General features: G+C 36.9%; 1 protein-coding gene across 6 annotated transcripts in view; it reads right to left on the bottom strand.

The window, feature by feature from the left end:
* The window catches only part of LOC144968638 (uncharacterized), a 63,550-nt gene extending 54,033 nt beyond the window's left edge, over positions 1 to 9,517 (bottom strand). For 2 of the 6 annotated variants that reach the window (XM_078907173.1, XM_078907176.1), the window contains exon 1: positions 9,194 to 9,466. The gene's annotated coding sequence lies outside the window, so the exon portion shown is untranslated. Of the gene's footprint in view, positions 1 to 9,193 lie in introns of all 6 variants that reach the window. The other 4 variants (XM_078907174.1, XM_078907170.1, XM_078907175.1 and 1 more) reach the window with 4 other exon arrangements.
* Between the last annotated feature and the right edge of the window lie 475 nt (positions 9,518 to 9,992).

Below are 9,992 nucleotides of genomic sequence, written 5' to 3'. Positions count from 1 at the left end.
GCAACTCAAATGCCGTCTAAATGTCACAAAATGATAAGAAATTAAATACGAACTTAAGGTCTTTTGCAATGTGAGAAATACTACCACTAAAAGTAGGATTGCTTCTGCTGCTGCCACTGCCACTTATGATTATACTAATATCTAAATATCTACATCCCTTACATTTTGTATTTATTTCCAATTCCCTTATAGGGTCTATTCATTTTATAACAATAGACTACATTTTAATTTATTTCACTTCCTACCCACATTACACAGTTCCTCCCCGCCTCCCTTTTTTTGGACTTAATTAATTGCGCAGCTTTTATAAAATATGAATTGTTCTATTTTAATTCTTGCTTCCTGACAAAGGAGAATACTATTTCCTGCCCCATCAATGTTTTTGTTTATTCACCTTAACAACACCACTACCACAATCACGTTATCTCATTCGTATGTAGTGATTCATTCAACCTGTTTTGTTGATAAAGGGGAAACCCGAAACGTCCACAGTATCTGTCTTTGTCTTATAAATTAAAGCTTACACAATTCAATATTTATCGTTATTTTTTCCTTCGAGCTTCAAACAGCAACATTTTCATTATTCTGTATAAATGCTGTAAGATATGAAATATTTACTCTTGTACAAGCGAATACTAAGGGGTAAAAAAGAATTAAATCTCCATACTGGAAACAGCATCTATCCTCTTTGTACTGGAATCTTGGTTGTGGTATTTTTTTCCTCTTAAATGTACTTGTATGTTCTCATATAATATTGATTCCGAAATATCGTCATCCTTAACTTTCCATTCTTTTGTGTACAATTACAAAAACAAGGACATTTTAATGAAATATTTATTCCAAGCATCATTAGGAATTGTCGTTTGTGCATTTCATTGCACGGGCAAGACGCGGGGAATTTTTAGAAAGAGGGCGGGAAGGGGGAACTCATATTAGATTGAGATGAAAGATGAGATGGAGATATAATGACAATGATAACCGGTGAAGCAGAGAAAATGGGGTTGGGTGGGGGAGGGGAGAATGCAGGAGGAAAAGAAGGGGAACAGAGGGAAAGATAAAGATTAAGAGAGAGAGAGAGAGAGAGAGAGAGAGAGAGAGAGAGAGAGAGAGAGAGATAGGGGGGGGGGGGGTGATGAGGAAAGCTAAACGAATGGTGATTTAAAAAAAAAGGGGGGGGGGATTTAACCAGGAACGAATAGAAATGGAGAGAGAGAGAGAGAGAGAGAGAGAGAGAGAGAGAGAAAGAAAGAAAGAGAGAGAGAGAAAGAAAGAAAGAAAGAAAGAGAGAGAGAGAGAGAGAGAGAGAGAGAGGAAGTGAAGATAGCAAATGAGAGAGGGAGAGGGGGGTGAGAGCCGGGAGAGAGAATGAGTGAGGACGGAGAGAGGGAGGATAAGGAGAGAGAGAGAGAGAGAGAGAGAGAGAGAGAGAGAGAGAGAGAGATAGGGGGGGGGGTGATGAGGAAAGCTAAACGAATTGTGATAGATGGAGATAAAAAAAGGGGGGGGGGGGATTTACCAGGAACGAATAGAAATGGAGAGAGAGAGAGAGAGAGGGAGAGAGAGAGAGAGAGAGTGAAGATAGCAAATGAGAGAGGGAGAAGGGGGGGGGTGAGAGCCGGGAGAGAGAATGAGTGAGGGAGAGAGGGAGGATAAGGAGAGAGAGAGGGAGAGAGAGAGAGAGAGAGAGAGAGAGAGAGAGAACGGGAGAGTGAGTGAGACAGCGAGAGACAGAGAGAGAGAGAGCGAGAGAGAGGGAGAGAGAGGGAGAGAGGGAGAAAGGAAAGAAATGGGAGAGGGGAAAGAGAAATATGAGAGAGGATTGAGAGTACGAGAGAGAGAAGAGAGGTAAGAGACAGAGAGAGAAAGAAAGAAAGAAAGAAAGAGAGAGAGAGAGAGAGAGAAAGAGAGAGAGAAAGAAAGAGAAAGAGAGAGAGAGAGAGTGAGGGAAGAGGGCGGAGAAAGCGAAAGAGACAGGAAAAGAATGAGAGAGAGAGAGAGAGAGAGAGAGAGAGAGAGAGAGAGAGAGAGAGAGAGAGACAAAAGACATCGACAAGCATACCATATCCGTTTTTCCGAGGCGCCAAACAATATGGACACACGAGAGGACACGCTTGACAAAGCAATCACAAATCATATAACTGACATTTTATTGACATTCTATTGACATTCTATTGGACACTATTCTCCAATTCAAGAAGTAACGATAGAAGTGAACGGTGTTCATTTTGTAGTCATATTGATTCGAATCGATCGAACGAGTGAAATTGAAGTATCGCGTAGCGGGCAAAATGTCGGCGCTCATTAATTGAAAAATAAAGAAAAAGAAATTTTAATAAACAGTTGATAAATTGATGGTTTCAACGTTGAACTAATAAAGCAAACAAACAAAACTGACATATTGTAACTCACCAGCTCAAAATGATATTATGTTGGATTGGTATAGATACTAAAAATTGACTTTATTGTCAAAAATATGATATATATGGGTTAGGTTATGTTTTAATGAGGAAAATAAACAAAAATTATTTTTTAGTAACAAAAAGTAAAATGTCACAATTCTGGTCATTTTGATTTTAAATTCACTTTTCGTGAACGATGAGTCCATAACAATTTGGGTTATCAGACCTGCACATATGTGCACGTCGACCCCAGCCATTTTATTCTTTTTAAAATATCATTTGAAGTCACTGATATATTTCCAAATCTATAGAATTTTCAAAAAAGGTCAGGAATGTATTGTTAGTGACCAACCGTCTCAATCTAAAAAAAAGCAAACTTATTATTTAGAGCAATATCCACTAAACGTGCTCAAAGCACTTTGCAGGAGTCCCCTGGCCAACAGCAGCACTTAACATCGAGGACGCAACATGACGCTTGTTACTGGAAATTATAATTTTATTTTGACAGTGACAACGCTGCTAACGGCAAGATATTCATTTCGCACCTGAGTACGATGAGCACTTTTCCAAGGACTGAAATATGCGCCGCTCAGAGCGGGAATCGAACCCTGAACCACAAGACCACATAGCCGCACAATCCAGTGTTTTGTCGGAATAAAAAAGATAAACAACTTTGTGAGTTTGGATTATGCTTACCAGTTGACGTTTTAGAAAATGATGTTTCGAAACGCCGACATTTGAAAATATGTGCATCAAAATTATGAATTAGGACATCTGAATTCTCAAAACAATTTAATTTGCTTTTTAAATTGTTTCCCTTTAAATCCAATGTGTACTTGTTTGCAGGTCTGATAACCCGAATTTTATTAGGTCTGACGTGCACATGTTATTTGCATGTCCGATAACTGAAGGTATTTATGAGTTTGATTTATCATTGAAATTATGGAAAACATTTTAGGCTAACTTTAGTTTGGCAACAATGAGACCATAACAATTTGGATGAAGCGCACCTATGTGCAGGTCTGATAACCCAATTCTTTATGGGCTCATTGTTGTAATGGAAATCTCAAAAAAGATTTTTTTTTAAAAATGACGCAACAGCGTTGAGGAACCCTCAGGGCAGAAGATCAAGGGGAACATGGGGAAGAATTAAAGAAGCTGATATACAGAGAAGTGGTAAGACATGGAATGAGATAATAAAAAAAAAGGTTAGCTCAGGATAGAGAAGGACGGAAACTGTTTGTGGCCTATACCCTGACCCAGGGTGAAAAAGGCAATGATGATGATGATGAACAACGTTAAACTAACGAGATCACAAGAATTTGGGCTATCAAAATTAGAAAGAACTATACATCGGTATAAAAGTATTCCATTATACTGTATAAAATCTGGTAAAATACCAATGGCACCAAAGTCTTATTATACCTTCCAGTACAAGTGACATTCTGATATGTAAATGTTTGAACATGAGGAAGTTTGGATTAACACAAGTGTGCTTGTATGGACGTATTTCACTTTGACTTCTGTTGTCAGTTTGTATTAGGAAATAGAAAACCTCTTTTGGTCTTAACAAAGGTTTGTTATAATAACCTGTATAATCTCAGCTGTTTGAACTAGCCGATGATTATAAGAATGAATAATATGTGTCTATAGTATAATAGTGGTATAAGAAACAATATACTTCACATTGAACTTTTGGTCAAAATGTTCATTATATTATATTGTTCTTGCGTATTCTGAAGTAAAATTAATTCTTTACGATAAAAGACATATTATCATACTAAAATGTCGTATATGAAGAGGTGGCTATTAAAGCCTTCTAAATCAAATCCAGATAGAAAAAGAGTTCTTAATAATTTTCTATTAAAGTCACTAAATCAATATGTGACCAAAAAAAAAAGAGATTTTCTCTGAGTTGACGAAACAGTGACGTAATAGGTTTTGAAAGTTACCACCCCACATAATACTTAAAATCAAATAAATTTGTAAGTTTCTGGTTCATTAGTAGATAACTGCTTGGGGCGTCAGGGCACAAATTAAATCAAGTCTTTAAAATGCAGAAATTTGGAAATGAGTATATGAATCATTTTTAGATAAAGCAGAAAAAAAATACAAGACCCCCCCCCACCCAAGCCAAAATATTTTTTAAAATCTGCATGCCATGACTTGGATCGAACCTCAGACCTATAAAAGGTCAGGTAATTGGGGTGTCTGAGGTTCGATCTCCAGTCGAGACGAACTGATTTATTTTTGGCCATGTAATGAGAGGAAGGGCGAGTGAGAATCTGGTGACAACAAGACTGCTAGATAGAACACAAGCAGCAGGATGACAGAAGATGAAATGGGTGGACACAAGGAGGATGTAATGTGGAGACCACCAGGGTAACGAACGACAGAGAGGCATGAAGCAAGGTACATTGGAAGCAAGGTACCAGATGATGATGATGATTTTTCTTTCTGCTTTATCTGGCACTGGTTTTTAGGCACACTTTCACTTGTCTACCTTTTTAAGACTTGTGGCTTGGCGTCTAAAAACGGTTATCAATGGAGTGGACTTTGTGCTTAAAATTGGACTGCAAGTCCAAATCACTTAAACCAAAATTCTTGATTTGTTGCAGTTCCTGAACTGACATTAATTATTTAGTGAAAGCTTATTTATCTCACTCAAAGTTCATAACTTAGTCTTAAAATTCCGATTTCTGCGTATTGTTCTCTCAATTCTACCGTGTCTGTCAGTGTTTCCTATAACACCATTTTTCAAAATTTTATAATTTTCAATTGATGGAGTGCCTTCCTAAACCGGCTAAGTCACATTCAAGTGGAAAACGAGTTACTACTTTCAAGAAATCTTTCGGACACCTTAAAATAACCAGAGAAAATTTGAAATTTCAAAACAAGGTATTGTTCTATGAGGCAAACAAGACAAGTATTTTCCTCTTTAAATCATAAGAAATGACCCATAAATACATTTTTTTCTTCTGAATGATGAAATTGCGAATTAGCATGTTTTGAATGTCACATCCTCACTTGTGCACTCAAAATATCTCCTTGTAATAGATAAATCTATACTCGGCACAAACTGCGACCATAAAAGGAAACTTTTGAGTCATCAATCCCCACAGAAATCAGTATTCATATAATATCTGACCATAATTATCGCGATACTTGGAACGGATTTGGTAAGATTTCTTAACAATAATAGCCATTGTATACCTCTTTTTTATTCTCTATCCCTCTCTCTTACACCTCCCTTATTTACTTCGTTTCACAATGAAATGGTTGTTAAGGCCAATAAAATCACACATGGAGGATTACTGTTCCTACAATGATACAGCGCCCTATCTTTATTTTGGCCAGCTATTATGTTTTCTTACCATTTCCTATGAATGAAAATGGCTCTCACTCAACTAATGAAATTTCTTGACTTCGAGACTTCGTTGAAGTTGTCCATTTGATAATACAGCCCGTAAAGCCAGAGATTATCCAAATTTCGACAGCGTGAAATGGACAATAGCAATTGATTGCTACCTTTGGATAAAACGCTAATTTATCACAAAGTTATTCCTGTCATATCTAAAATATCCAGCTAACCAAATACTGCTGGTTGGACCGGGGGGGGGGGGGGGGGGTAGAAAAACAAACAAATTTTGACTTTACCCGGGACCTCCTGAGTTGAAGTTGAGTGTCACCTAAATTCATCAATATCATGAATCACCACCTCGATCGGGTTCCAGTCGAGGGGATTTTGATACTAAAAATGGATTTGGCTAAACCTATTATTTTTAAAAAGTCAAATGTATTTTACTTGGGTAAATGTTTTAAGTTTTCTGAAAATCAATCAATATATCAATAAGACACAAAATCAAACTCTCACATTGTTGGTTGCTTCTCATTTAAACTAATGTCTGTCATTTGGTTCACTCGGAATAAATACCGTTTTGAGTCGACAAGTCACATTTTGAAGTTTATAAATTTCTGGCCAAAATTAAAAAAAGGTGTTTTGTAAGTCTTTGGCTAGAAAACATGTCATTCTGGTGTCATTGATTCCATTCACCCCATTGGTCACATACAATAATAACCAAAATGCTGTGATAAGATTCCACTTACCACCGTCCATCGTCAAACGGTTAAAACCACTTGTGACAGGTAAATTATTCCAGATAACAACTGAAGAGACGCATTGTTGTTACAGGAAAGGTTACCATGATTTGTATACAGAAACATTTGGGTGGCTGTTTCGAGGAATTTTATGGGGTTATTAGAGAGACGAAGTATGTAGTTAGGTATGCAGGGTTCTTACTTTGTTTCTTTTTACTTTGAAGTTTGCCTTCAAATTGACAGTCGAATGTTAATATCAGTTATAGTGCAGATTGATTTGATTATGATATAATTCATCCTACACATACACGCGCGCGCGCGCATACACACACACACACACACACACACACACATACACACACTTTATACAATTTAGAATGACAATATTAATTTTAAAATGCGTGTTACATGGATATGTAATGGCCCCAATAGCCCAGTAAATAGAGAAGTCACCTGATCTGCATTGTCACCGCCAACAATTACATTATAGTTCTATTGTTTTGATATTAATAAATCTTCCCCACACACACATACACCCCCCTTGCCCTCTTGTTTGTCTCATAAAACAATACCCTATGTGTCTCGAAACTTCAAATTTTCTCTGGTCTCCTTAAGGTTTCCAATAGATTTACTATCTGTAAGGTTTTGAATAACGTAAGCGTTTCATACAAAAGATTACATTTCAAAACAAAATATGAGACTCGTCATGTCAGGATAAACCAGATGAAGAAAACCGAGTTTAAAGTTACACTAATTAACCAGTTAACTGCCGTACTTCTAAAACAAACAAAAAAAAAAAAAAACCAACGTATTTAGTACTTGGCCAGAAAACTCGTCCTTCAAGTTATATCGACCGATTTAAATGACCCGCATCCTGAAAAACAACAAAACAAAAACAAACAAAAAAAACCCAACAACAACAACAACAACAACAACAACAACAACAACAACAAAAAATCCCAAAATACCTCTCAAACCTGAGACCTTGCGAGAATTTTTGCAAAGATGAGGGTCGTTTAAATCCATCGATATTTGAAGAACGAGTTTTCTGGCCAAAATTTTTAATACGTGTTTTTCCAGAGTAGACTACGGCAGTTAACTGATTAAGGACATGCGAGTTTTATTTTTGTTCTTATTTTAAAGCTGGAACAACAAAGCCCATTCTACTCATAACGGAATTTATTTGAACTCAAATCCAATGAGTTAAGCTTAAAGGGCTCAGCGGGACGGTCTTTGCTTCGTACCCAAAAGGTACGGAGTTCGACTACCCGCCTCGTTGTGTGGCCTTAAGCAAGTCACCGATTGTCCTAGCTCAGTTTGCACCGAACTGCGGCTGACGCCTGGGTTATTCCAGTCTTCCCTCGGAATGGACCCTAAAGATAAAGGAATTAAAAAAAAAAGTTTAATTCTAAAACTTTGGTTCAACTCGACCTAATACCGTTCCGAGACGGTTGGTTAGATAATGATATCGCTCGAAGAAGGATTATAAAAGATTATAACAACATGCTCCATACGTAATGCCAAAGCCAGACGGCATTGATTGGCACTGAGGTTTATTGTTGAAATCAGATTATCGTTGTCGAGGGCAAAATTACAATCCTTACATTTGATATTCCACCTGAATTGGGGGGTGTATGTGTGTGTGTGTGTGTGTGTGAGAGAGAGGAAGATTTATTAATATCAAAACAATAGAATAATAATGTTATTGTCGGCGGTGGCAATGCAGATCAAAGCTTTGAAAGATAATTTAATAACAGCAGTTGTCTTATATTATTCTTTTATGACCTGGTAAATCGGACTTTATGGGGCGTGCCGCGGTCTTGTTTTTTTACCCAGAACGTACCGAGATCAATATCCCCCACAACCACCCCATGACGCGCTGTATATCATATCCCGAACTCACTTTGCGGCGCTACCCTGCGGTTGACGCCTGTGTTATTTATCAAGATTGTTCACGATTTAACGTGATTTATTAACACTTTAACAGATGTTGTTATTGGTTGAAGAAGGCTTTAGAGCCCGAAACGTTCTATTTACTATTTTGTCCATTTTCAAAGGTGTTATACATGTTCATTTTTGTAGAATATTCTCTTTACAGTCTACAGCTTCAATGAGCTTAGTATTCACTGATTGTCTCAAAACGGTATTATGTTGGGGCGGATCTGGTGCTTAGGATTGAATTGAACAGTAACTTATATATGGACGTCACTCAGCTCTTTGTTATTGTTTTTAGACAGCCATTTTGATGATTAGTTCTCACTAAATTCTATCAAACTATATAAATGTTAAAGGCTGTTCTGAATTTTATGAGTTGGTATCCTATATCTGGCTCGCGGGTGTTGTATTTTACCTAAACGCACAACATCAATGAATTAATTTTGAATTTTAAAAAATGTTAAATAACTGTCCTCATTGTGGACAGCGAGCTTTGTTTCTTCAACTTTAAAAAAAATCTAATTCTGATCATTTACAATTTACAGCCAATTTTCTTCATCTAGACTATCAAGTTTATTTTGGAACAATATCAAATTAACATATTAAAGAATGGTGCAAAAACAAAAAAATTCTAATTCTGATCATTTATTATTTATAGTCAATTATTTTCATCTAGACTAGTTCACTTTGAAACAATATTGAACAATATCAAATTAACATGATATTAAAGAATATAATAATCATAACGTGCAAAAACTTACGCAATAACACAGTGTGTCCGAGCACAGTCCAGTGGAATCGTGTCGTAACATCGTAACACTATCGAACAGCTGTGGCAACAATCGCAACTGTTAAACAGTGTCTGACTAGTAGGGTGACTTGACTCGCCTATATTATCAATCACACACAAACACACACAGACTCACAGAGACACACACAAACACGGAGAAACGATAAATACCGTATGGTGACTGCCGTGGTCGATAACCAAAAACAGAACCTGCTCTAGACCCAGCATAAATCAACTGACTGCCACAACCGTGAAATCCAAACCTCATTGTCAGCCCGAAACACATCGACAATTCGTGGAATTGTTCCTGAATTTCATATATATTCAACTCTTAAAGAGAGCCAGACTGAATGTCTTGTGCGGCTTTGTGGTATGACGCAAGCTTTTGTCCTGGCATATTATTATCTCTGGTTCGAGGCCATGGAAAAGGCTCTTTACTCACATTCTCTCATCGTACTCAGGTGTAAAATGAGTATCTGGCCGGTAACAGCATTCTGCCGTGATATGAGAAAAAGACGCATAACGGGAAAACCTACTTTTTCAGGAAACACAAAAAACTGTTTTACTTAATAACATTGTAACTATTGGCTCGAATCTAAAAAAATTAATAGGTAATTAAAGAAAATTTTTGTTTGTTATTTTATTCATGGAACTTGAAAACTAAAATATTTGTATTAACTGTGTAATTCACCAAAAGACCTTTTGCCAAATCCATGATTGAAAATTGATTGATACATGTCTTTGACAGATAGACGCAAAAATATTATGCG

This window comes from Berghia stephanieae, chromosome 3 (assembly GCF_034508935.2).
Source record: "Berghia stephanieae isolate SIO BIC M18660-M18661 chromosome 3, UCSD_Bste_1.3, whole genome shotgun sequence".
Classification (NCBI taxonomy): domain Eukaryota; kingdom Metazoa; phylum Mollusca; class Gastropoda; order Nudibranchia; family Aeolidiidae; genus Berghia; species Berghia stephanieae.
Note: the sequence above shows the minus strand (reverse complement) of the source record. Positions and strands in the feature narration are given on the sequence as shown.